Source organism: Meles meles, chromosome 8 (assembly GCF_922984935.1).
Source record: "Meles meles chromosome 8, mMelMel3.1 paternal haplotype, whole genome shotgun sequence".
Classification (NCBI taxonomy): Eukaryota; Metazoa; Chordata; class Mammalia; order Carnivora; family Mustelidae; genus Meles; species Meles meles.
Genome location: NC_060073.1, coordinates 101,101,388 through 101,126,230, shown reverse-complemented (window position 1 = coordinate 101,126,230; position 24,843 = coordinate 101,101,388). Strand labels below are relative to the sequence as shown.

Genomic DNA, 24,843 nt, shown 5'->3' with positions numbered 1-24,843 from the left:
GCTCAGGTCATGGTCCCAGGGTCCTGGGATCGAGCCCCGCATCAGGCTCTCTGCTCTGCAGAGAGCCTGCTTCTGCCTCTCTCTCTGCCTGCCTCTCTGCCTACTTGTAATCTCCGTCTGTCAAATAAATAAATAAAATCTTAAAAAAAAAATAAAACAAGTTTAGTTAAAAAAAAAAAAAGAATGGAGACGGTGGGGGCACCTGGATGGCTCAGTCACTTAGGTGTCTGCCTTTGGCTTGGGTCATGATCTCGGGGTCCTGGGATCGAGCCCCACATCGGGCTCCCTGCTCAGTGGGGAGCCTGCTTCTCCCTCTGCCTGCTGTTTCCAGTGCCTGTGCTCGCTCTCTAATAAATAAATAAAATCTTAAAAAAAAAAAAACAAAAACGGAGAAAACTGTGTCCACTTTGTGGAGACTGTGGGGGTCAAAATGAGATAAAATGGGAGAAGGTCTTAGCCCTGTGTCTGGAAACAGTAAATGATATGATGTGTCCTTTTTGGTAGCCTGGGGCCAAGCCTGTGAGGAAGTGGAAGGGGAGTTTTGAGCTCCTGAGAGCTGTCTGGCAGCGGGAGGCCTTGGCTAGGCTAAGGCATGAACAAGACCACCATGGCCAGGGAGGCCAGTCCCATAAACCCGGGTCCTTACTTTCCCAGCTGATTTCCATCTGAGCGCTGATCGTGTTGTCACTGTATGTATCGGTTGGCCTGGTTGTCTCGTCTCCCCGACTAGGGCCCAAATCTCACGAGAGATCGGTTAATGAGCACATGAGTAACTGTCTAAGGCTTTTTCCTTTTTTTTTTTTTTTTTAAGGATTTTATTTGTCGGAGAGAGCATAAGCAGGGGAACAGCAGGCAGAGGGAGAAGCAGACTCCTCGCTGAGCAGGGAGCCCGGTGCGGGGCTCCATCCCCAGACCCCCGGGATCATGACCTGAGCCAAAGGCAGACACTTCACCGACTGAGCCACCCAGGCGCCCCACTGTCTGAGGATTTTTGCCAGCTCTCACGTTCTGTGATCACAGGATTGTGTAGCTGTGCCCCAAATGGAGGGCCACTGACTAGCCCTTCTGTATCTGTTAATCTTTGTGACATTTTCATGGTCGTAGTCAGTAGCTTGCGACTGCCCCTCCTATATTCTTCTTCGGATCCACATACACCCCTGGTTAGGTGACGGCATGGTCTTGGACAGACCGCACACATGGTGTTTGAACAGGAGAGGGAAGCACCTCATTTTAGGTCTAGGCAGAGAAGCGAGGGGGTGCTCCTGTCTTCTTCCCCTCCCTCCCCGAGTAGCTCCTCTTTGGCCAGCCTGGCTGGGTCTGCGGCCGTCAGCAGAACTGTCTGCAGGTGTAACCGTCACCTGCTCCGCATTTCTCCTACTCCAGCATTTCTCCTTTCCTGCCGGAGAGAGGGGCTGTTAATTATAGCTCGGCAAACCGTGCTGTCTCTGCCGGTGCTGGAGTTGGGATCTGGATTTGAACAACCGGCAGGCAGGCAGATGGTAAACCTCGTTCCCCAGCTTCCCCACCTCCTGCTGGGGAGAAATCCCATCCTCCTACCAGTGGGAGTGGAGAAGGAATGTGAGTGGGTGACAGTACCCCGGGGCTCGGCCGAGACTCCGCCTCCAGCTTGCCCTGCCCTGCTGCCTCCTTTGTCTCCCTCTTATCCAGTCTTGAGGTGCAGTTGGAGGCCAGAATCCCGGAGTTCTCCTTCCAGCATGGTACGGAAGAATGATGGGAGCTCAGAGCACCTGTTTGCGGAGACCACACCCTGCTTTCCCTTCTAGGCGATGAATAAGTCATTGTACCAGAAGTTGATACTCTAACTTGGTTGCAAACCTGAGTCAGTGAAACGTTTTTGAGCTGTTTCCACCAATATATATACATATTTCCACCATATACACAAACACACACGTGTGTATATACACGCATATATACACACATTCACACATACATATATATGCACGTGTGAATGCATTTATATAAGTTATATACATGCACTGCTGTACTGAATATTTTGCTTATTATGTAATAAAGCAGACATTTTACAAGGATGAGATAGAAAGAAATAGAGATATATGTAAGTTCTAATACTTCCCTTCCTGCATTGCCCCCGTGAGTGCTCATGCCCCTTGATCATGAGAAGCCGCCTCCTCGGGAGACCAGAATGGCCATACGAAGTGTTGAGATCGCATGCAGGGCTTATCCAGTGTGCAGATTCCTAGGCCCCTCTCTCCAGTTCTGAGCTCTGTGGACTGGGGTGGGCCTAGGAACTTGCATAGTTAACACGCATCCCAAGCGATTCTGACTCTGGGGGTCTTGAACCGTGCTCGGAGAAACGTGACCCGTGGTCAGAAGCCTCCTGTTAACTCTGCTCTAGTGAACATCAAGTACGCAATTTAATAGTGAGTGGTCATGGGACAGGGAGAGCCCAGTGTCCTAGGGAGCCTCTGGCAGACCCATGGCGCCTTTTTAATGCCCTCAGGGGCCCTGGTATCAGTACATCGCTTCTGTTCTCCCACAGCTGTTTGCTGCATAGCCCAAGAATCCTGGTTCTGCAGCAGGGGGAGAGGTGGGCAGGGTGGGGATATATAATTAAATTAATCATTTCATCTTATCTGTCACCAACTTTGCAGGTTGCTCAATGCTGCTTTTCTTCTTATCTTCGGGCGGGTGAGCAGCAGGCAGCTCCCTACTGGGCCCCCTCCCTCTTCGCCGTTCCCTAGTCTGAAGGTTAAAGTCTCTGTCCAGATGGGAGAAACCCCTCATAACCCCGGTGCAGATTGTCCCGGGATTGGAAGAGGGTTTGAGGCTGTGGATGGCACCTGGGGACCTCCGCTCCTGGCCCCCAGATACTAACACTCCCTTGTGTCTCTGGTATGTGAGCTGGATGGGGGAGTCCCTCGGGAGAACCAGGGCTAGGCTTGAAACACTGAATTGATTCGTGTGGCCCCAGGACAGACTCGTTAGGGGGATCCACGGAGTGAACAGTTGTCTCTGTTGAACTCCTTTCCCTCTAGAAGTGAAACACCGGGGTTTCCTTTTCTTGGCGTCTCAATGAATGGGTGGACTTGGCGTCTGGCTGAGAGTGTCTCTCAGTTGTCCTTATAAATGGGAGGTGGGACCTAGATCTGCAGAGGCGACCTGAAGAAGGGATTTAAGGAGGCTGATCCTCTCTGCTCCTTTCTCAGTTGTGAATTTCTTCTTCAATCCCCTACATCAAGCGGTCATCTGCCTCTTTGTGAATAACTTCCATAGTGGGAAATCAAAGGAAATTAATTGGGGTTTCTTTCAGTAAAGAAACTTAGATTTAGGGGAGACTACAGAAGGGGTACAAATGTGGTGAGCAAATCTAAGAGAACACAGAATGTCCGTGGACTTAGTCTGTGGGCACCATAAAAGTTCCAAGGTATTATCTGTTATGACTAATAGTAATTGGCTATTTTGAAAGTCTGTTATGTGTTCAGCAGTGTGCTTTCCATGTTCTTTCTTACTTAACTATGAAAACAGGCCTGTAAGATCTTAGGTTTTCCACTGTCATTCCTTATAAATGGTAGATCTGAGATTCAACTCCAGAGCCTCCTTTTATGACTTCCCCTTGAGAGAGCATCCATGTGGCCTTTGGGACACTTGGGGCGCCCAGCACTGAACCTTTTGCTTTTCCTTATGTTGGATGGATCTTTCTTCCCCAGTCTCCTGGACCTGAAGCTCCAGATAAGGAGTGTGTGAGTGAGTCCGTTAATGAAGACGATTTGTGACAAAGCTTCAAGCCAGACGAAACAGAAGACAAATTGACAAGGAGGGAATAGACCCCAGTGACTCTGAGTGATTCAGTCAAATATGCCTGAGAGCCAAATAGGGTTTTGTGGTTTTTTTGTTTGTTTTTTTGTTTGGAGTGTGTTTCATATGCCTTGTTGATTTTTGAGAAGTGCTGTAGGTTTTTAACTAACAGGTTACTTATAGGAAAGTTCCAGTACATTTGTGATGCTTTCTTTTGGTTCAGTATTATGTCTAAACCACAGAACAGAACTGTGGTCACTTTGATCTCTCTGTTGGTATCAGGTGAAGGCCCTCTACGTGTTGGCCTGAGCAACAAGAGTTCTTTACCTTCCCTTGCTCTTTGTCTGCTGGGCTCGCCAGCACCCCCTGCTGGCAGTGGCTTTGCTGAGAGGAGAGAGTGGCCACCAGATCCCCTCAAGTAGTGAGATGGGTGTCATTCAGCAGGCAGGAGGCAGGGGGCGTGGCCTGGACTTCCCTTCTACTATGGAGGGCAGGACTTTCCACCTGACCCTACAGCCCCCACCTCATAGAACCAGGACAGTAGGAGGGGGGAACTGCCAATGAAAAGGCAGACTTGCTGGCCAAATATGCTGAGCAGTTGGGTTTGTATGTTCGTCTTAGACCCTCCACTCAGATTCTTCTGGGGCCAGTGAGTACTTTCTTGGATATATTTTCCCTCCGGTCCTTCTTTTCTTCCCCATCCCACCCAGCTTCTGTAGCTTTATGGTCTGTTTCTGTTTTCTGATGCGATTGGGACAGCCCTCCCTGGTGGGTCCTGTATTCCTGGAGGGTGGTGGGGATCAAGCAGCGGTCTGGAGAGGGTGGTCATCCCTGGAAGCATTCCCCTCCACATTTCCCTTTGAGTGTGCTGGCTTTGCCTCTCTCGCCTAGCCCCTGGCCCAGGACTTGGCCCAGATCTGTAGCTGCGTCCTTCAACCTTGGTCCCAGTTCCCTAGAAGAAACCTGAGAGCAGAAGGAGAATGCTCCTGACTTGGAGACCGTCCCTCGGCTGCCCGCACACCTTTGGTCCATCCTGGCAGCTGCCCAGAATGGGGGATGCAGCCGCTCTCCACGAGAGTCCCCAAGCCTGCTGCAGCTTGCTGAGCTGTCCAGGGGTCACTGACCATGGTCTGGCGTCCCGTCTGGTCCCTCCCTCAGCTTCAGCAGTGGTCCCTAGCAGGCCCCTCTAGCAGCCTGCGTCCAGTGATGCTGCCAGGGCATTTGGACAGCCTCACACCTTCTGTCCTAAGACTTCTCTCATTATCTGCCTCTGGAGCACGCAGGACAGCGTGCGTGGTGCCCATTTACCATGCACCCCAAAAAGCTCAGACAGTAGCATTGCCCTTTGCCCCCTCTCACCTCCCTGCAGACCCCCTACTCAGTTAATCCTGTGGCTTCCTAGATGTCCTCACCCTGAATGGCCATGTGAAATCTCACCCTGAGGGATGCCTGGGTAGCTCAGTGGGTTAAGCCTCTGCCTTCGGCTCAGGTCATGGTCTAAGGATCCTGGGATGGAGCCCTGCATTGGGCTCTCTGCTCAGCAGGGAGCCTGCTCCCCCCCCCCCCCGCCCCCCGCCCCGCCTCTGCCTGCCTCTCTGCCTACCTGTGATCTCTTTCTATCAAATAAATAAATAAAATCTTAAAAAAAAAACAAAAAACCTCACCCTGAATGGATCTGCCCTCTGCATCGGTGACCCTTTTCATTTTCAAAGTACTTGCACAAATCTGTCATCTGGAAGTACAGGACGGGACCAGCTGCTGGCTGGAGAGGGTAGGGAGGGGAAGGGCTTGTGTAACCTGAGCAGTGCTGGGTACGGATGGAGGGGGGTTAGGGGAACTCATGAAGTACCCATTGTTCCCAACCCCTGACTGCCCTGAAGATAGTGGTTAGAAGACAGCATTGTCGTAGTGAACCTTTAGTGACTATTTTTGGTATGTGTCAGGCACTGGGCTCTCATTTAAATGTCAGCATTTTGCTATGAAATAGTATAACTGTTACCTCCCATTTTATAGATCAAAAAACTGAGGCCGTAAGAGAGGTTTTGTAACTTGTATAAGAGCATATACAGCTCTAACGTGATGGTCTAGAATGTGAACCCAGGCGCCTTGACTCTAGGTCCTAACCACTCTGCAGCACCATCCTGTCCAGCTGTAGGGGCTGATGTTGAAGGGGTATCATGGATACTCCTGTTGCTTGTGAGGTCCCAGGAATTGCTAGTGGCTAAGGGGGCGCAGGCTCCCCCCTGCCTGACTTGTTGTTTTACCCTGAGGAACTTAGATGCAGAAGGGCCTGATCTCATACCAGAAAAGACCTGCAAGAGTGTTGCCTGAGATCCGAGCTTCCCTAAGCAACTGCTGAGGGGCTGGCACTGTCCCTTTGTCTACCCGGGGCTGCCTGTGCTCAAAGAGGCCTGCCTGTCTCCTCTCGACTTCAGAGCTGTGAGTGCCGTCTTGTAGCTGACTAAAGGCTACTTCCTTTCCTCCTTGAACCTGAACCTTAATTCTTACCACCCCTCTTACCCCGTCCTGTCCTGACCGCTTGAGAAACCCCTCCAGCCCAGCCCCGCTGCAGCACCCGGGATCTCCAGGGCACAGGCCGCTTCACAAGATGGTTCCAGACTTGAACTCTGCAGGGTTAGCTGCCATCTCTCCAGTTTTCCTCATGCTGAGCAGTTTCTGTCCTCCCAGATCTCCTCCCAGGTGCTTTAGTCAGGTTCTCCCGCGGAACTTGCCACTTTGCTCAGTCTCCTTTCTCCCACCTCCAGCCTGATCAGCGTCCCTGATTCTCTTTGTGAATCTTTCCTCCCCTTCTTTTTGTCTGTTTGGACTCTTTTATTGTTCTTTGATGGCTTTTTACTCCACAAACTCCCCTACAAGTCCCCCTGAATGTGCACTCGTAATTCCTGTCTTTGTTCCTTTTCTGCCCTTTTTCATATTCTGATGACTGTCTCCCCCTCCCCTGCCCCGCCATGTCTTTATTCATCTGAAAAAGCAGGTGGGCTTGTTTCAGTCCATTCTACCTCTGCCATCTTCAGCTCTGCAGGGGACTTAAAATTTCATGCTCTGGGGGAGAGGGGTCAGCTGAATTAGGAGAAGACAAGTGGCGAGCCACTGAATAATAATAATAATAATAATAATAATAATAATAATAATAAACCCTAAATCTTAAGACACAGTTTTAAACCCTTTTTGTATGCTACCTTCATGTAGCATATGAGTTGAGTAACATCTGTGGCTTACAGATGAGGAATGGGGGTACAGAGAGGCTAACGTGCCTGAGGTCACACAGATGGTGGGCATCAGAGTCAGAATTCAGACTTGAGTAGAATGGCTGGAGAGGTGTGCTCGTCCACGCGCCTGACTGCCTCTCTCTAGGGTTGATGGTTAGTGAGCGAAAGAGATGAGAAGTCTCTTTCCAGCCCCGGAATCAGACATGCACGGTGGTGAGAACACACACACACATACACACACCCCCATACCCACACAGCCCTTTCCCCCTTCATCTGCCTCTCTTTCTCCCATCCTCTTTCTTCTTCTGTCTCTCCTCTCGAGAGAAGCTGTCATCTTCTGTACCCACGGAGTGAAGACGTTAAGTGACCTCTCAAGGTCTTCATGTTTCTAGACGCCTGTAGTTCGTGTACCTCTCCCTGTTTCATCACCGTCTCTTCTGTTTAAAGTCAAGACTCCGGAGAGAAGGAATGGTACCTTTCTGGCAAAGGTGCCAGCAAGGAGTTGGCGGTCTCGGGACAGGCAGAGTGATCAGGCTGCACATTTGATCAGCAATGCAGATACGGCTGCACCACTGCCCTTTGCCCTGAGTACTACATATCCCATGGTGCAGCGGGGGGATGCTGATCTGGCCGGGCTTGGAAGCGGCTCCACTCGGCTTCCTTGCAGCCCCTCCCACCAATAGGAGGCCCTTCCTGAAAGAAGCAGGTGCCAGTGTCCAGCCTCTGAGCTGTCCTTAGGGAACCGGGTCCTGTACTTCCCACCACACCCTCCCCATCCTTTGCCCAAACTCACCCTAGCCTCTCTTCAGGTTTCTGGGTTTTAAACCCATTACATAAGTACAGTGATTAAGGAGTTAGAATATAATACCTAGGGTAAAGTAATTAGTACAAATAATTCCCCTGGAGAAAAATGATGTAATGATAAATGATACCATCCCATCTATCCATCTCTCTCTCTCTCTCCATCATTGTCTTCTCCCTCAATACTAGGCAGAATGGAACAACATGGAGTTATAGAAGAAGCTTCTGACCTTTAATTCAAAGAGCAGATGGCGTGGACTAGAGGAGTTACTTAGTTCATTATTTAGGCAGATTCCTTTCTGGTTAGCAGAAGTGTGGGTACAGTGACTTCTTAATGAGACTGTCTGCATCAGGTTTTCTTTCCTTTTTCCCTTTCAGTGTTGTTCTCTTTTCTGTCTTTCTTCCTGGAATTTTCTTTGGCCTTTGGGACATACTCTCTCCTTTCTCATTGAAACCAAGCATTGCTCCTCCCTCCTGCCCTACCCTGTCTTCTGCCTTGTCCGTTCTTAGCTGACAGCTCTCTCCCTGCCGCTTGGAGTTCAGGATGGTTCAGTTGCTTTATAAAGTACACAGATGATTCTCGCTGAGCAGCTCTCCTGAACGCTGTGTGCTGTGCTCGCCACCCCGGGCTGGGTGACTGTCAGGTGCTGTTAAGGACTGAGGTATTTGGTCGTTTGGGAGACTGGGTGCAGTCCTGTGGACATGGGTCCGATCTCTGCATGATTTTGCTGAAACAGAACCTCCTCCCTCGTGGCTACCGGCCTTCTGCTCTCCATCTGTTTGTGCATTTGACTGTCCGCCTAGGGAGAGAGAGGACCGCAGGCCAGAGCGATAGCCAGGAGGAACACTGCAGGCCTCTGAGCAGAGATGGCATGTGTGGAACCAGCAGAGCCCGCACGCAGCTTTCTTGTGCAGGGTACAGTGGAATACCTCTAGTGCCGTTCTGGCAGTGCCGCGGACCCTTTCCAGGTTGACTGTGTCTGTGACCATGGGGCAGCGAGATGAAGAAAATCAGTCCATTGGCCTAAATGGTATATTCTACTACTTCTATTCTTGTCCTTTTTCCTTTGGTTTTATGGAAATTTTGTGCCTCTTGGCTAATAGGATAAGATGGGATAGGTTAGGGAGACATGACCTACTCAGTGCTTCTGGTGGCTGGAACCAGGAACACATCCCCCCCCCCCTTCATTTTAATCCTTATAGTTGACCACTTTGGTGAGATGTTTTGGTCTACTGTGCTGCCTGAATAAAGTGAACATGAGTGAATCTTTGATTTTTTTTTTTTTTTAAGATTTATTAAATAGAATGAGTGTGAGTGGGAGGGGCAGAAGAAGAGGGAGAGAGAGACTCTCAGACAGACTGCACAGTGAGCAGGGAACCTAATGCAGGGCTCGATCCCAGGCCCCTGAGATCACAACCAGAGCTGAAACCAAGAATCAGAGGCTCAACTGACTGCTCTACCTAGGAGTCCCTGATGATTCTTTTTTTTTTTTTTTTTTTTAAGATTTTATTTATTTATTTAAGAGAGAGAGAGCATGAGAGGGGAGAGGTCAGAGGGAGAAGCAGACTCTCTGTCTAGCAGGGAGCCTGACGCGGGACTCAATCCTGAGACTCCAGGATCATGACCTAAGCCAAAAGCAGTTGCTCAACCAACTGAGCCACCCAGGTGCCCCCTGATGATTCTTTTTAAAAACAGTTTCCATTGGACACAGGAGATTTGCTGATGTATACACCAACCTCTGAATATGCCCAGGATTTTTTCCCCCGTATGTCTTGATAATGCATTTTCTTATACTTTGGCATCTTTCACAAAAAAAGGGGGGGTCCCCAAAGAGAAATACTAAATTGAGGTTTTATATTCTCAGTGTCTGTGATAATGGAAGCAGGAGTTGGGGACCGATTGAAGGAGGGAAAGTGAAGTGGTGGGAGAGGTAGCAAAGGGTTTGTATTCATGAACACAGGCTTGAATCCCAGCTCTGCTGTGCTGTGTGACCTCGGGTAAGTCTCTGAAAGTCTCTGAATCTCAGTTCGGTTCTCTCGGAAAGGGAGAACAGGTTACCTCGCACGGTTCCTCGCGAGTATCTCAAGTATCAGATGAGGCAGCAGATTTGAAAATGCCCCAGAGCCCCAGGCAAATGGGAGTTTTAATTCTTACTGTTCTGTCATTAAACCAGAGGCACAAAGGCTGTGGAAACTGGTCGAATCCGTGGTGGTGTCATTCTTTTGGGAAACCCTTTCCTGCTCTGTTGTTGGTCTACCTGAGTGTGCACTTTGCTTGGGAAGTCAGGCTTGAACAGAAGCAGGGCGGAGAAAAGAATGAGGGGAGGAGAAGTCCAGAATGGACCGGACCGAGTGATCACAGGTTCATTGCCTTCTTTTTTTTAATTCTCTTTGTATTTTAAGCTCTCTGTTGAACCCTTGCTATGTTGGATTTTTCCTCTGCTCTGGAAGCTGGACTGGGGGATGGGTAAATGAAGAGTGTTCTTTGTTTCAGGGTCTCCCCTTTTTTGAGGGTAAGTCCATCTGGAAATGGGAAAGGAGTGTTGGCAGTCCTTTCCTTGCCCTTTCACTTTTTTAAAAATATATTTTATTTATTTGAGAGAGAGCGAGAAAACACAAGCAGGGGGAGGGGCAGAGGGAGAAGGAGAAGCAGATTCCCCACTGAGCAGGGAACCCGATGCAGGGCTTGATCCCAGGACTCCGGGATCACGACCCGAGCCGAAGGCAGATGCTTCACCAACTTAGCCACCCCGGTGCCCCAACCCTTTCACTCTTTTCTGGGTGTTCATTTTCCCGTTTGTAAAATGGAGCCAAAGCTTTAAGGTCCCTCCCACCTTAACGTTTCATGGGTCTGAAACCGTAAGTGTCAGGGACTTGGAGGATCTTATCAGCAAGGCCAGGGTGACACTTTGGGAGGAGCTGGTAGAGCTGGAGCTCACGGGGAAGCCTGAAGATCCGGGTCTGCTTCTGCCTCGGTGGTTATTCTCTTTGACTGGGAGACTATCTCTAAAGATTAGGCAGGAAGGTCAGGGGTTCAGGAGAGCACACGAGCCCCTCTCCTGCTGGTGTTGTGGAGTGTTGCCCCTTTGTGTTTCCGCCTGTGCACATACCATGAATATGCACGCCGCGCCGTGTTCTGTGGGAGGAGAGGCTTTGCACCCTCCCAGAAACGAGAGCAGCGAGCAGCCTCCCCACTCTAGGGCCTGGGGTGCTCCGCTCCCTTTCCCTTGGCGGCCTCTGGCTGACACAGCCTATCCCAGGTTGCCAGAGTGAAATGGGCCAGAGAGGAAGCTGTAGTCTCAGCTCGCAGAGCGGCCTGTCCCTGCTGGGCAGGAAACCTACAGTGATGAATGGGGCCGGATGAAGTCATCCTGCTCCTCCAATCAGGCTGCTCGCAGTGAGCCAGGGGCCTCTGCAGATTCAGCCCGACTGCCGGCTGCTCTCATGTACCATTAGACAGAGGCTGTGAGTCTCTGGGAGTGGAGTGGGGGGGTGTGAACCGCCCGCTCCTGGCTTCTGTGTAGGCCTCAGTCAGTCTGAATGTTATTGCAAGGTGAGTGGCTTCGCCCGGCACGTTCCTCTCCCTCTGCGTTCTCCACCTAGCCGTGCTGGGCTCCGGCGCCTCCCGCTTCCATCTGAGTGCCTGCACCCCCTTCTTGAGGTTGTCACGCCCGCCCCCACCGGCCCCCGGCCTCCTCCCTACCTGCTTCCCCCAGCACTTGCTCAGTACCCGCCAGCTGGCCACTGCCCACACGCTCCCCTCTTCCTGACCTGTGGGTACCAGTTGGCCGGGTGATGGGAGGCCAGGCCCTCCCATCTCTGCGCGCTCTCCCCCAGTAGGGGGAGCCCCGGGAGACCCACACTTGCCTCCAGGGAAGAAGTCCCAGGCAAGGGGAGATGCCCCCTGACTCAGCCTGACGTGAGCGCCTGTGGGAAGCCAGGCAGCCCCCTGACTTGCCTGGGACCCCAAGCCTCTTTCCTGTCCCCTCCCGCCCCCCCCCCCCACCGCCCCCGCCAGGAGAGGACAACCTGAGGGGCCATAGAACAGCAGTCTGGGGCTTGTTTTCCCTGACCTTCCACAGGGGTGGTTGGTTCTCTCTGGGTGGACGTTTGTGACTCTGCCTTTTCTCTCTGGATGGTGCCGCTGCTCCTTAGGCCAAGCAGAGATCATGGAGCCGGCTGATATGGCGACAGCAAAGGTAGGATGGAAATGCTGCCGGCCGCACTGTGCGTAAGTGGCTTCGCTTGGCAAGTTCTGCCTTTGGTTCACTTTTCTCTCCCCTCCTGTCCCTCAGCCCACCAGTCCCCAGCGTCCAGGGGCTGTGTCAGAGTGGAGGGAAGCGGCCTGAGGAGGATGCCCTCAGGAGAGGGGAGGAAGGGCTCCGTCCCTCAGAGCACACCCCTCACCTTCACACGCCCTGGAGTCTGAGCAGGGTAGGGGGTGGGGACTCTAGCTCTGTCTGGGCTGACTTCTGTGTCCGTCGTGTTAGCACTGCCTCGTTTTGTCATTTATCCATATCCCATCTCTCTTTTCGGCCTCTACCTCACGCCACGGTACTCTCTCCACCCATCTGTGCTGTCCCTATCCTTCCTGCCCACCTTCTGTTTGCTTCTCTCTTCCCTCCGCCTGTTGTATAAGGAACGGATGGGGTGGGTGTGGGCCGGACGGGCTTGAGAGCAGAGATGGCCTCTCATCCTGCAGCAGATGATGGCTTTGGGATTGGCGAGGAATTGGGCTCTGAGTGGCAGATGCTGCTGCTGGCCCCTCCCACCACTCATCTGATGCCCCAATGAAAGTGTGGGTCTGGGCCCCTCCAGGGAGTGGTGCCCGATGCTTTGTCCCGAGGACCCTGCTGGCTCACTAGAGGGCGTTCCCGAGACAGATTTCGAATCCCTCCTGACTCCTGCTTGCAGTTTGGAATTTGTTTTTCTGTGCATTTTCTCCAACAAGGAACTTGAGCCCTTGGGAGTGGATGGGGGATCTAAGGAGGGGTCTTAGCCTCAACCCCGGCCCCTATGGATAGGGGGAGACCTGTAGTCTTAGAATTTCTCAGCCCTTGGCTGGGCTCGGTCTTCTTTGTCTCGGAGATGCAAGACTGGACAAAGCTAGACTTCTGAAGCAGTTGGGTATCCCAAGTGTATATGGAGGAGAGGATAAGGTTGGAGACCCAAGCAGCAAGGGTGCCGTGGGCATTAATGCGTTCTAGAGGGTAAGACAGGTCACTGCAAATTGCCGATCTGGGTTCCCGGCTCCTTTCTCCTAACTCCATATGCGGTATGATCTGACCCAGATTACTTAACCTGTTGGGATTAAGTCTTCTACTCTGCACAGTGGTGAAAATTACACACAGCTGTTGTTTTAACCAGCTTAGATTCATCAGATACTTTTTCTTTGAAGAAAGGAGACGGTTCCATTTTACGGAGGCCCTGACCATCCGCTCGTCCAGATTGCAGACATCTACTCAGGCAGGCGAGCCGGCTTTGGAGCTGGACTGCTCCTGAGGTTAGCCTTTGCTTTCAGGACCTTGAAGAGTGAATCTGATTGATCATTGGACACAGATACCATTTAACCCCAGGACAGTGAGGCTTTTTCTTTAACTTTCTGTCCTCCAAACGCTTTGGAGGGAGTTGAGTTCAGGTGCTTTCAGTCTGGGCCCATGAACCAGGAAGTTCCTTAGGAGAGGGTCCTCGAGCCTCATTCATTTGTAGGTGGAATTTTGTATCTCTCAGCATCTTTCTGGGAAGGGTACCCATGGCTCTCACCAGATCTCTAGAAGGTTTAAAACTCAGAAATGTTGAAGAAGCTTTTGCGTTTTGCAGCCCCGGTGCCGGGAGAGCTTATGGATGATGGCCGATGTCCCAAATCTCTGATTGCATATCAGTGCCAGTGTTGAGTGTGAATTCATGTTGTGACTCCTGGGTACCCCATTTACATATGGCTTGGATGCCTCTTCTTTAATACGTCATCGTATGTAGATATATTTCTAAATACAGGTAAATGCACCTCTCTTACCTTATCCTTTCCCCGTTTAGTTCTGAGGTTCTGTTCCCAGGGTTTCTGTTAGCCCCACATATGTTGGGTTCAGGTACCCCAGGATGAAATAGCTTTTGGTTTGGAAGCGTGGACCCTCCTGGTGACAACACTACCTGTTCAGACTGCGCTGGGCTCCTGGAGGTGGGCTGTCGGGGGCATGACGTCATCTCCCGGAGTCTGACTTTTGAGGCTCTGTTACTGCGCTGCCCCTGTACTTACTACCTTCCCACTCCCCCCCGCCGCCGTTTTTTTAAGGTTGTGGTTTCAGAATGGGGCCGTCTGATGTCCTGACATGACTGGGTTAAGATATGTGGATGGCAACTTGTGCCCCGAGAGTTTCTGTTTCAGCCCCGAGAACAGTTGGTGGGCATTCGTCGGTCCACACACTCGACGAGTGTGAAATGCCGGGAACATGTCAGCAGAAGGCTCAGGGTGGAGGTTTCCGTTCGGTGGTGTGTGTGCGAGCACTGTGAGCGCTTGTTCACGGGTTGTTGGGGGAGACAGGTGAGTAAACACATTATGGTGGTACAAGGTAATCGGGGTTGTAACAGAAGTTGAGGTCAGCAGGGAAGTGCTGAAGAACTCTTTGATGTTCCCTGGGTGGGCAGGAGGGCTTTCTAAAGGAAGCCACGTTTGCTCTGAGACCCGAGGCGTCTGTGGGGGCTTCCCAGGTGGACAGAAGAAGGGAGGGGGGTGCCTTCCAGTGCTGACACCGCTGCCCTCTGCTTCTGTGACCTTGAGTGGATTTTCTCGGTCTCTCATCTCTGCATCCTTATTTGTAAGTGAGGGCGGTAGTGTGGACCCTGCAGGGTTGTAGTAAAGATTAAATGAGATCACGCCTGGCACGCCGTGGCTGTTCCCCAAATAGGAACAAGGCAACGGGAGGAGACAGCATGAGCGTGGCAAAGCCCAGGTCACTGCAAGCACTTCGGCATAATCAGGCATTAGGAACAGAGGATGAAACTAGATGCAGGAATTGACAACCCACAACAGCCTTACACAGTCCTGAGATTATGTTGATATTGGGAACAACCGAAAAATCTTAGGATATCATTGGATTTGCTTTTGAAAGTGTACTCTCTGGTTACGGGGTAGACAGATAATTGATCATTTCCTTATTTGGTGCCAGCTCCAAGACTTTTTTGTTGTTGTTGTTTGTTTTTTGCTTTTAACATAAATCTATCTTCCCTAACTAGACTATAAGCTTTTTTTTTAAATTTTTTTTTAAGATTTTATTTATTTGTCTGATAGACAGAGATCACAAGCAAGCAGAGAGGCGGGCAGAGAGTGAGAAGGGGAAGCAGACTCCTGGCTGAGCAGAGAGCCCGATACGGGGCTCGATCCCAGGACCCTGAGACCATGACCTGAGCTGAAGGCAGAGGCCTTAACCCACTGAGCCACCCAGGTGCCCCTAGACTATCAGCTTTTTAAGGGTAGAGTGCTAGTGTGTTTCCACTTTTTAACCCACAAGCTCCCCCCACCACCTCCCAGCATCTTGCATATTACTTGGTATATAATAGACACTCAAAAAAGATTTGGTAGTGAACACACGAATTGGAGAGAAGGTACCCCTGCAGACCTAATAATGAGAATGGAAAAGCAGGTATAAAAGTGAAAGCAAGACACAGACTCGAGTCCCTCTGGGAGCTAGAATTGACATGCTTTTGTACCTGGTTCGGTGGGAGGTGGAAGAGGAGCATGGGGTGAGTGCCAGGTGTCTGACCGGGTGACTTGGTAGGTCACAGTGCCATCTACTGAAGCAGGCACCAGGAGGTCGGAGTCAGAAGGAGGTGCCAGAGGGGCAGTGAGAAGCTTTGTTTATTCCAGCAGGTTTTGAGGTGCCTGTGAAACATCCAGGGAAAGGTGTTCAAGAACAACTGAGAATTTGTATCTAGGTTAGGGGAGGGGCAGAAGCTGTCTGCATGGATTTGAGAGGCTCAGCCATACTCCAAAGGCATTGTCAAGGCATTCAAGAGTAGATTTGGTCATCATGAGAAAAAAGACGTACAACTGTGTGTGGTGATGGAAGTTAACCAGGCTTGTTGCAATCATTTCACAACGTATACAAATAATGATTCATTGTGTTTTGCACCTGAAACTAGTATAATGTTATATGCCAATTACATGTCAATAAAATCCCCTGGGTTAGGAACCTCTGTGACCCAGATAACTGCTTAAAGACAAGGGAGTTGACTGGAGAAGGCTTTCAGATCCCTCTTCCCAGCAGTTAAGAGGCAGAGCCCCTCCTCACAGCGGAATGTGAGCTCCCAGAACCCCGGAGCCCTTCCTCATAGCGAAGTCTGAATTTGGGGACGTAGCAGAGAAGTTGAAAGAAGGTGGCGGACTGACACAGAATTGCCACACAGTTGTTTTACTTACAGAAGGCAACAAAACTACCATCTAAAATGCCCACAACCACTGTTTATATTTAAAGAATATAGTTTTTTAAAGATTTATTTATTTATTTGACAGAGAGAGAGATCCCAAGTAGGCAGAGAGGCAGGCAAAGGGGGGGGGCGGAGCAGAGTCCCTGCTGAGCAGAGAGCCAGATGTGGGGCTTGATCCTAGGACCCTGAGATCATGACCTGAGCTGAAGGCAGAGACTTAACCCACTGAGCCACCCAGGTGCTCCCAAAGAATATTTTTTAAGAATATTTTAACACAAATTTAAAGGGACATGTTATCGAAAACTAAAAATATATTTATGGAAGGACGCAGGAGCACTTACTGAGTGGCTGTGGTCATAAGGTGCGTGGAACCTGAGCTCATGAGGATGCCATTCTCAGTTGATCGTGATGTTTAGAGAAAATAGTAGCTATAGGAGCCTGAAACATCTTTGAACATCCCCCCCCCCCCCCCCGCCCAGCATTAAGGCTCTCATGAGAAAATGTCCTAATGGTAGGAAATGAAACTTCAAATTCCAGCCCATTAGACACAGTCTGCTCTGTCCAAATAAACCTGTGTTTACTGGCAGTGAGAATAGCAGTGTGTTCCGAAGGCACTATTTCTGGACACCTGTCACGCTAATAAGAAGTTCTTGCCTCCATAAAGGATGATGACAAATGTTGGATCCTTTCTCTGGCCGACTCTTTTTGTGTTAAGACCAGAGTAATCAGGAAATAATTGTCACAGACAGACTCCATGTTGGTTAGCTGAGTATGTTCGCCATTACTTGTTAATTGGTTGAAAAATTGGCATAATGATTACAAACCTATGTTCACTCAGGGAAACAGAAGTACTGTGTCCTGATTATCTCTGCTTCTCTTACACAACTTACTACTTTAAACTTTATGTTAAAACTACTTAATGTAACTACTTCATGCCCATGTCTTACCTTCCTTATTAGATGATAAGCTTCTGGAGAACAAGGAGGATCTTGGATTTATTGTTCAAATACCATGCCAATTTGCCTGAGTGCTGAACGTAGTAGGCACTCAGTAAGTAGAGTAATTGTCGAATAAATAAATGGTTGGCAGATGTTGCAGAAATACTGCAAAACAAAAATATAAAAATATCCTCCACAGAATAGGGAAAAATCAGAAGCTTTTGTTTAGGTAAAGAAGAGAAAGTAGATGAGGCATGGAGAACGGGGTTTGGTTCTTGCAGTAGGTAGTCATAGTTTGAGGGGAATCATCGTAATCGTGGTTCAAGTGCGCTGGGCTGTACCACCTGCAGGCCACCCTTCTGTCCAGCAGCAGAAAGAGCTGTGATCTGGAACACACTAATGAAGGAGACGGACAAATGAGCCAGCACTCGGGCGGGCAGGCAGGTTTCCAGGCAGCCGGGAGAGATACTGGGAGATGAAGGGGAGAGGGATGTAGGCTGGAGAGAGGGGGTCCTCTTTGGGATTTCCATAACCAGACAGAACAGAGCTGAGGAGGCCGGGAGAAGGGATGTCCAGAGCTGCCCTGACAGAGGTCACGCTGGGCTCCGCCTCTGAGGCGGGCAAGAGAGGAGATTCCGTCCTGGCCTGGCTGAGGAGAAGCTCTGAGGCTAGCATGAGAGGAGGGGGTTCGTGGGACCCAGCACCAGTCCTCACCTTTCCGCTTTTCCTCTTTTCACCAACCACAGTACCCTCTTACCTTGGGGCTAGGGACAGCCACCAGCGGTAGGAAGAAAACTGGACACCCCGCCCCCGGAGCCTCAGTCTCTTTCTTTCGCTCTGAAATGGGGCTTAGTAATACCTCCCTGGGTGTTGTGAGACTCACAGGATGTAATGGAGGGGAGACTACTTTACGCTCTAGAGTGGCCCCCCTGCTTCCATCCTGTCAGCTGGGGTGGCGAAGCGCTGGGGGCCGGATGAAGCTGGCTGGAGCCTGGCTTTGCCCTTGCCCATCCTGTTGGAGGCCTGAAGGAACATTCTGGATTAGCAGATTGTGAAGGAGGGGCAAAGAAGGATGGGGCGGGGGAGGGGGGCAGTGGTACGTCTCTCCATTTTTTATCTTTACTTTTTGTTTAACTCCAGCGCCCTGAGTGATTCCCTGGGGTCCCAGAGGCAGAAGGAAGCCTACTCGAAATGAACCTAGCCCTGCTGGCTTTCCACACAAACCTCTGGACCTCTGCTGCTCCATGGCCCGTGCCGCCTCTCCCCTCCCCTCCCTGCCCCTGTCCTCCCTACAGTGGACTGGTGGGGCTGGAGGGCAGGGGTGTGCACATGGGTCCCAGCACCGGAGGGGAGGGGCAGGCTGGGGAGGCTCCCAGCTGGGAGCTGACACAGATGAACAGACCAGAAGGCGAGGCCAATGCCTGCAGCCCACACTGTCACCCCAGAGCCAGTGACTAATAGTGGCAGAGGGTGGGGAGAGGAGAGTGTGGGGGGGGGGACAGGGAAGTGGGGAGCACCTAATCAGGTGCCGCTCTGGCCATCTGCCGTCCTCCCCTCACACAGGCTCTATTGACTGTGGTTTGGGATTTGGAAGAGGATTCTGGCTGGAGGACGCGCGCGCCAGGAGGCTTGCTGAAATGGAGTGTTTCCGAGGCTGCTCCTCCCCCGCGGCTCCTCTCACCAGCTTCCTGACCTCCAAAATGCTCCTTAAATATAACACTCCCAGCGCCTGACGACTCCCCTGCCTGAGCTCGGAGCTTTGATTCCCCAACGTGTGACTGCGGCACTGCTCTGCCCCAGTTCTGCCCGCTCCTGGAGGCCCGCAGCTCTGCCCTGGTCCTGCGGCTCTCCTCTCCTCCGGAGGCGCGCGCAGGGTCCAGAAGCTCCATGTAGAGGGGGTGCCTCGGGGATCAAGTCCCTGGGGTCTATTTTCTGCTCCAGATAGGCTCCCAGTAACTTCCCAAGGTCACGAAGAGGCGTGAGCTTCCGGTGGTAGAAGAGCCTCTGATGGGTGGGAGGCAGGGGGCCGAACTCTCTGGTGAGTTCTGGGCTCGTGGCTGCCAGGTTTCCCGTGGCTGCCAGGTTTCCCGTGGCTGAGGCCCTGGGTGTCTGCGAAGCTCTATGCCCTGGTTCAGAGACCTCCCACCAACCAGTCCTTACTTAGGGATGAGGCAGGAAGCACCAATCCTGATTTTGTTGGCCTGGGAAAGGAACGGTACTGGGGTGGTGAGACCTTCAGGCGTGTAGGAGGCCAAGAGAAAGTCAGAGCAGCTAAAATCAAAAAGGAGCTGCTTCTTGGGGTGCCTGGGTGGCTCAGTGGGTTAAAGCCTCTGCCTTCGGCTCAGGTCATGATCTCAGGGTCCTGGGATTGAGCCCCACATCAGGCTCTCTGCTCCGCGGGGAGCCTGCTTCCTCCTCTCTCTCTGCCTGCCTCTCTGCCTAGTTGTGATTTCTCTCTGTCAAATAAACAAAATTAAAAAAAAAAAAAAAGGAGCTTCTTCCAACCTGCATTCTAAACCCAGTAAAGTTTAGAAGAAACCATTGTATTATAGCGAGAGGTTAGGAGGATACAAATCAACCTTAAGTTAACCAGACCTATAAACACAACAAGCTTGGGAATATCCATGAGCCTGGGAAGGCCCAGTTTTTGAACTTGGGTCTTTGAGAAATGAGAGAACACAAATTGTCACGGTCAGCCCCTCCCCACCACCGTCCTGCTGCCGTGTCCATTCTGTTCACAAAGGCCCAAAGGAGAAGACTGGTGTCAGGTATTTTCTAATTACTTTGTTTTTAAATTGTTTTTTGCTAAATACTGAATAATTATAAAGATTATTTATAAAGTATTAAATATGAGGGTGCCTGGGTGGCTCAGTGGGTTAAGTGTCTGCCGTAGGCTCAGGTCCTGGGATTAAGCCTTGCATCAGGCTCCCCGCTCAGCAGGGAGCCTGCTTCTCTTTCTCCCAGCTTGTGCACATGCGCTTGCGCTCTCTTTCTCTCAAATAAATAAGTAAAATCTTAAAAAAAAAAAGCATTAAGTAGGTATAAAGCATACAAAAAGAAAAAGCAATAGCACAGTATACTTCTTGCCTGTCCTGCTGATTCCACCGTCTGCCCCACTCTTTAAAGGTGAATGGTGACGTTGTCATGTGCTTGATTTTTTTTTTTATTTTAATGGACACAGGCTGTCTAGCTGTACAGATCCAGAATGCCTGCATACTCTGAGTGCTGATGAGGCCGAGCACCTTATCCGTATATGAATTTGAGCTGTCTTGTTCCCTCTTTGTTCTCTAGCTGCACGTGCATGGGATCATACTCTGCGTTCCTCACTGGTTGGCCTCCTCTCTTCAGCTTTGTTTCCGAGATTCCTTCACTCGGTTGCTCGGGACAGTGATTTATAAATTTTCTGGAAGTTATATACGATGGGCACTGTAAGAAAATCCCAGTTATTTGTCCTTTCTGCTGTTGGTAGACCTCCGTCTCCCGGCGTGGGGGTTTGTTTCTGCAGACTGTGTTGCTACATAGCGTGCCGTCTAACGTTTCCCCCGCACCTCTCTTACTGGAAGCTTCTATGGTGGCTGGAATGGAACCGCTAGCTGTTAGGGGATGCGTCCCTTCAACTTGCCCACGTAATACCAGATGGTTTGCTTCGGTAGTTGAACCATGATACACGTCTACAAGCTCTTTTCCGTCATTTTTGCGACCAGACTTTTTAACTTTAGCCAATCAGATGGGTATGAAAGGACATCTCATTGGCATTTTAGACTTGCGTTTTCCTGAGCGCTAATGAGGTGGAGCACCTTTTTATATATATTTATTGATCATTTCCTCTCCTGAAAGTGCTTATTCAAATCCCTTGTCTATTTTTCTAATTGTTTTTCTTTTTCTTATTGATTTGTAGAGCCTGGTTTTTTTTTTAATAAATTCTGTGAACAGTTCCTTTTTCGATTATATTTGCTGCGAAAAGCTTCTCCCAGAAAAGCCTTGTCTTTTCTCCCTCTTAATCTTTCTAATTTTTAGATTTTATTTATTTATTTGACAGAGAAAGAGAGAGAAAATTTATTTATTTATTTTGTTTATTTGATTGCTCATTTCACAAGCAGGCAGAGAGGGGGGGAAGCAGGCTCCCCACTGAGCAGAGAGCCTGATGCAGGGCTTGATCCCAGGACCCTGAGATCATGACCTGAGCCAAAGGCAGAGGCCCAACCCACTGAGCCACCCAGACACCCCTCTTTCTCCCTCTTTATGATCAGTTTTGATGATCAGGTGTTCACAGGCTTACTGTGGTTGGGTTTCCACAGTCTTCTCCATTCTGGACGTTGTTTTTGTGTGTGTGTGTGTGAGTTGTTGAAGAAACCCTCAGGCTGCTGTCGGTGTGAGGATCAGTTGGTAATTATGACTTATGAAGGGAGATGGTTTTTCCTCCTTCCGTCTCTGCCAAGGTCAAAGACAGGGCTGTTCTTTAGTTCCTCAGCAGCATGTGGGAGTTTCTTTTAAGCTCATTCTTAGGGTGAGGGTAAGCCAGCAGGGCCTACTTGATGAGGTGATCTCCTTTCCCTTCTCACATTCCTGGGCCTCTGGTGTTGTCTCTGTCCACCACGTTCTGTGAGGTCCAGAAAACCCCAAGTCCCCGTTTCGAAGGTTCTACAAGTGCCTTCTCTAGAAGACATACCCATAAGGCTTTCTTTAATTTTCTGGGTTTCTGCCCTCACTAAATTTGTGGCCTCTAAGTATGTCTCACTGTTTTGATAGCTCATCAAGCATTTTAAAAGAATTTCCTCTTTTTTTTTCTTCCTTTCTAGATGTTTTATTTTATCCAGCATTTTTAGTTGTTTTTAGCAGGAAGGTCCATCAGCATATCTAGTTTGCTATATTGCCAGAAATAGAAGTCTTTGGACTTTCGTTTTTTCTTAAAAAAAATTCTTTCCCTTCCATGGGGCGCCTGGGTGGCTCAGTCAGTTGAGCATCTGGCTTTTGGTTTCAGCTCAGGTCGTGATCTTGGGATGGTGAGGTTGAGCCCTCTGTCAGGCTCTGTGCCCAGTGCAGAGTCTACTTGTCCCTCTTCTACTCCTCCCCCCATGAGCTCTCTCTCTCTCTCAAATAAATGAATAAATAAAATCTTAAGAGTAAATTCTTGCCCTTCCTGAAATACAGACATCAAGGAGCAGCCAGATTGCAGAGTCAGGCAGAAGCAGGAGAATCGAAAGCACCTTCCTGACCATTAATCCACGCATTCACCCCCCAGGGTAATCTAGAATTATGTCAGTGCTGACAGCTTGCCGGTCAGGAACCTTTCCAAACCATACAAAACGGTCTGCCCTCTGCGAGAAGATCAAGGAGGGAAATACACGGAGTGATGAATGTCTTTCATCTTGCTTGGTTTTATTCTTTATTTCAAGGAAAGATAGCAATCCCGTGGCTCTTTAAAGCCCTATTTCAATCATTTTTTAAGATTTTTCTTATGGACCACGACAATGAAGCCAGGTTCTAGAGTTCTCTGAAAAGCCCTGGTTTCAGAAACCGGAAACAGCCAAGGGGAATTTGAGGCAGGTGATTGCCTCCCAACCCACAAGGCTCTCCTTGTCTGATTACTCACATCACATTCATACGCTGAGACACTGAGACATAAGCAAGCTAACTCATCAGCACTAGTAGTGGAAAGAAGGAGCTAACTTGACTCAGCATTCTTTTTCACCTATTGCCTGGGTTCTTTTTGCCTTGGGAGCGTGTGAGCCCTTACCCATCAACTTGTCTGATAGATTTTTTTTTTTTAAATAAGTGTAGATCATGATTAAGAGACTGGGTTTTGAGGTTGAACATGCCTGAGTTCAAGTTTCAAGCTTGTAGCTTGTTGGCCGTTTAGCGTTAGGCAGATCTGAGGTGCTACACTTGCTTTCAGCAGCACTGCCTGAAAAATGATGATCATGCCTACTTCATAATATGGTTATGAGAATTAAATGAGATAATGCAACTAAAGGCTTAGCATGACACCTGACAGAATATGCTTCCAATGCATTCTTATTAATAGTTTTAAGGAGTTAAAAAAAAAAAGGTAAAGTGTTAAAGCCAAAGAATTTAAAATAGTGATTTGCTTCTTATGGAATATTGGAAACTTTGATGCAGGTTTTATGTGCCGTCTGTGATCAGAGCAGTCTGTGGGGCAGGATGAGAACAGTCTCATCTACCTAGAGTATTCTAAGTGACATTTGTCCAGGAGCTGGTGTCACTGGTCCCGGGAGGCCCTTTGAATGAGTTATCTGGGTTGTAAAGGAGAACTTTAGCTTCCCTGCAATGTCTTTGGTGCTGGTATATAACTAAAGATGTGTTCAGAAGTCTCGAAAGCATTTCAGTGTTGTCTAACCTAGGGACTGTGGATGGAGGAGGGGAAGTCCATAGCCCCAAACTGCTTTGGGAGGATGTCTCTAAAAGCTCTGGACCCCATAAAGAGTGCTTCTGCTGGACCATCTGGACACTGGAGGGAGACTGCAGTATTTTAGTTCGGTTCGAATAAGGCCACTTCAGTTAACCACTTGCGAATAGTGCCTACTGCATACAGCCCCTCCTAAGTCAGTGGACCTAAGCATGATGCGCCGTGCCTGCCTCCATGGAGTGTGCCGTCTAAAAAGAGGAAGGCAGGTAATAAACGCGTAACTGCAGGTACAGTGACTATCGCCGGTGGGGCTCTTGCATTCCAGTTTTTCTTGACCATCACCTTGGAGGGCCGGGTGTAGATGGTGTACGTATAGCACGTACGGATGTCTGCAGATGACTGCTTTGAGGCAGGTTTCAGGGTAAAGGCTTAATATGGTTCAGTTGAAGGTTGCTATTTCATAATTAATCTCCTCTTTGTTTGTTCTCACCCATCCGCATTACTGACCCAGATAGTCTGTAATCTAGGGGAGGACAAAAAGAAAAAAAAAAATCACACAGCCAGGGAGGTTGCTGGGGCTGGAACACAGTGGGCCCAGACTGGAAGATTTTTAAGAGTGAATTGTGTGTTCTCGTTGGGGTTGACAGTCCCCGTGCCTCCTCCCTTTGATGCTCTGCTGGGTCTGAGTCTTCTTAGAGCCCCGTATGGGTGATAAAACATTGCCTAGATTCAACACTGGGCCTTGCAGCCACCTTAAAAGGATGCTCGGGGCCCCAGGTGACAGGGGTGCTGCAGGGTCACCGTAAGCTGCTGCCTCACCATGAGCCCCAGAAGTGGTGGCGAAGCACTTTCCCCAGCAGGGGAAGGAACTGTGTGTTCTGTGTGCTGTGAGCGGCTCACAGCTCTCAGGATCTCACCCGAGAGCTTGCCCCGCCTTGCCGGGCAGAGGGTGAGAGGATTCTACTTAAGGGGGCCTTGAGCCGCTTGCCTTTGGACACCCAGGCACTAACCCTCCCCCCAGCCTTCAGGTCTGCAGGGGTTTGGGTTCCTGAGGTTAGCTGAGGGCCTGGGGTCACCTCTCCTCCCCATCTGCCCTCCACCGGTGTGGTGGGGGTGGGGTGGGGGGGGTGGCGTTAACCCTTGGATGGATGCTGGGGAAGTGCCCGCCTTCCGCTGTTCCTGCCCCTCTCCTCTTCCTTCCCGGGCGTCACGTTGCTCACTCACTCACCCACCCTCTCCCTGACTTTCTGTCCCATCCCGGGACAAAACATGTGCTGTGTCTTTAAATGGGCGGAAGTGGCTGGCAGTG

At 50.1% G+C, this 24,843-nt stretch overlaps 1 protein-coding gene across 8 annotated transcripts in view; it reads left to right on the top strand.

Moving 5' to 3' along the window:
* GRAMD1B (GRAM domain containing 1B) overlaps positions 1-24,843 on the top strand; it is a 243,764-nt gene that overhangs the window by 121,602 nt on the left and 97,319 nt on the right. The window contains exons 1-2 of one of the 8 annotated variants that reach the window (XM_046014352.1): positions 11,343-11,361; positions 11,964-12,007. The exons of the other annotated variants lie outside the window; for them this stretch is intronic. The gene's annotated coding sequence lies outside the window, so the exon portion shown is untranslated. Of the gene's footprint in view, positions 1-11,342; positions 11,362-11,963; positions 12,008-24,843 lie in introns of those variants that run through there. 8 annotated transcript variants of the gene reach the window in all.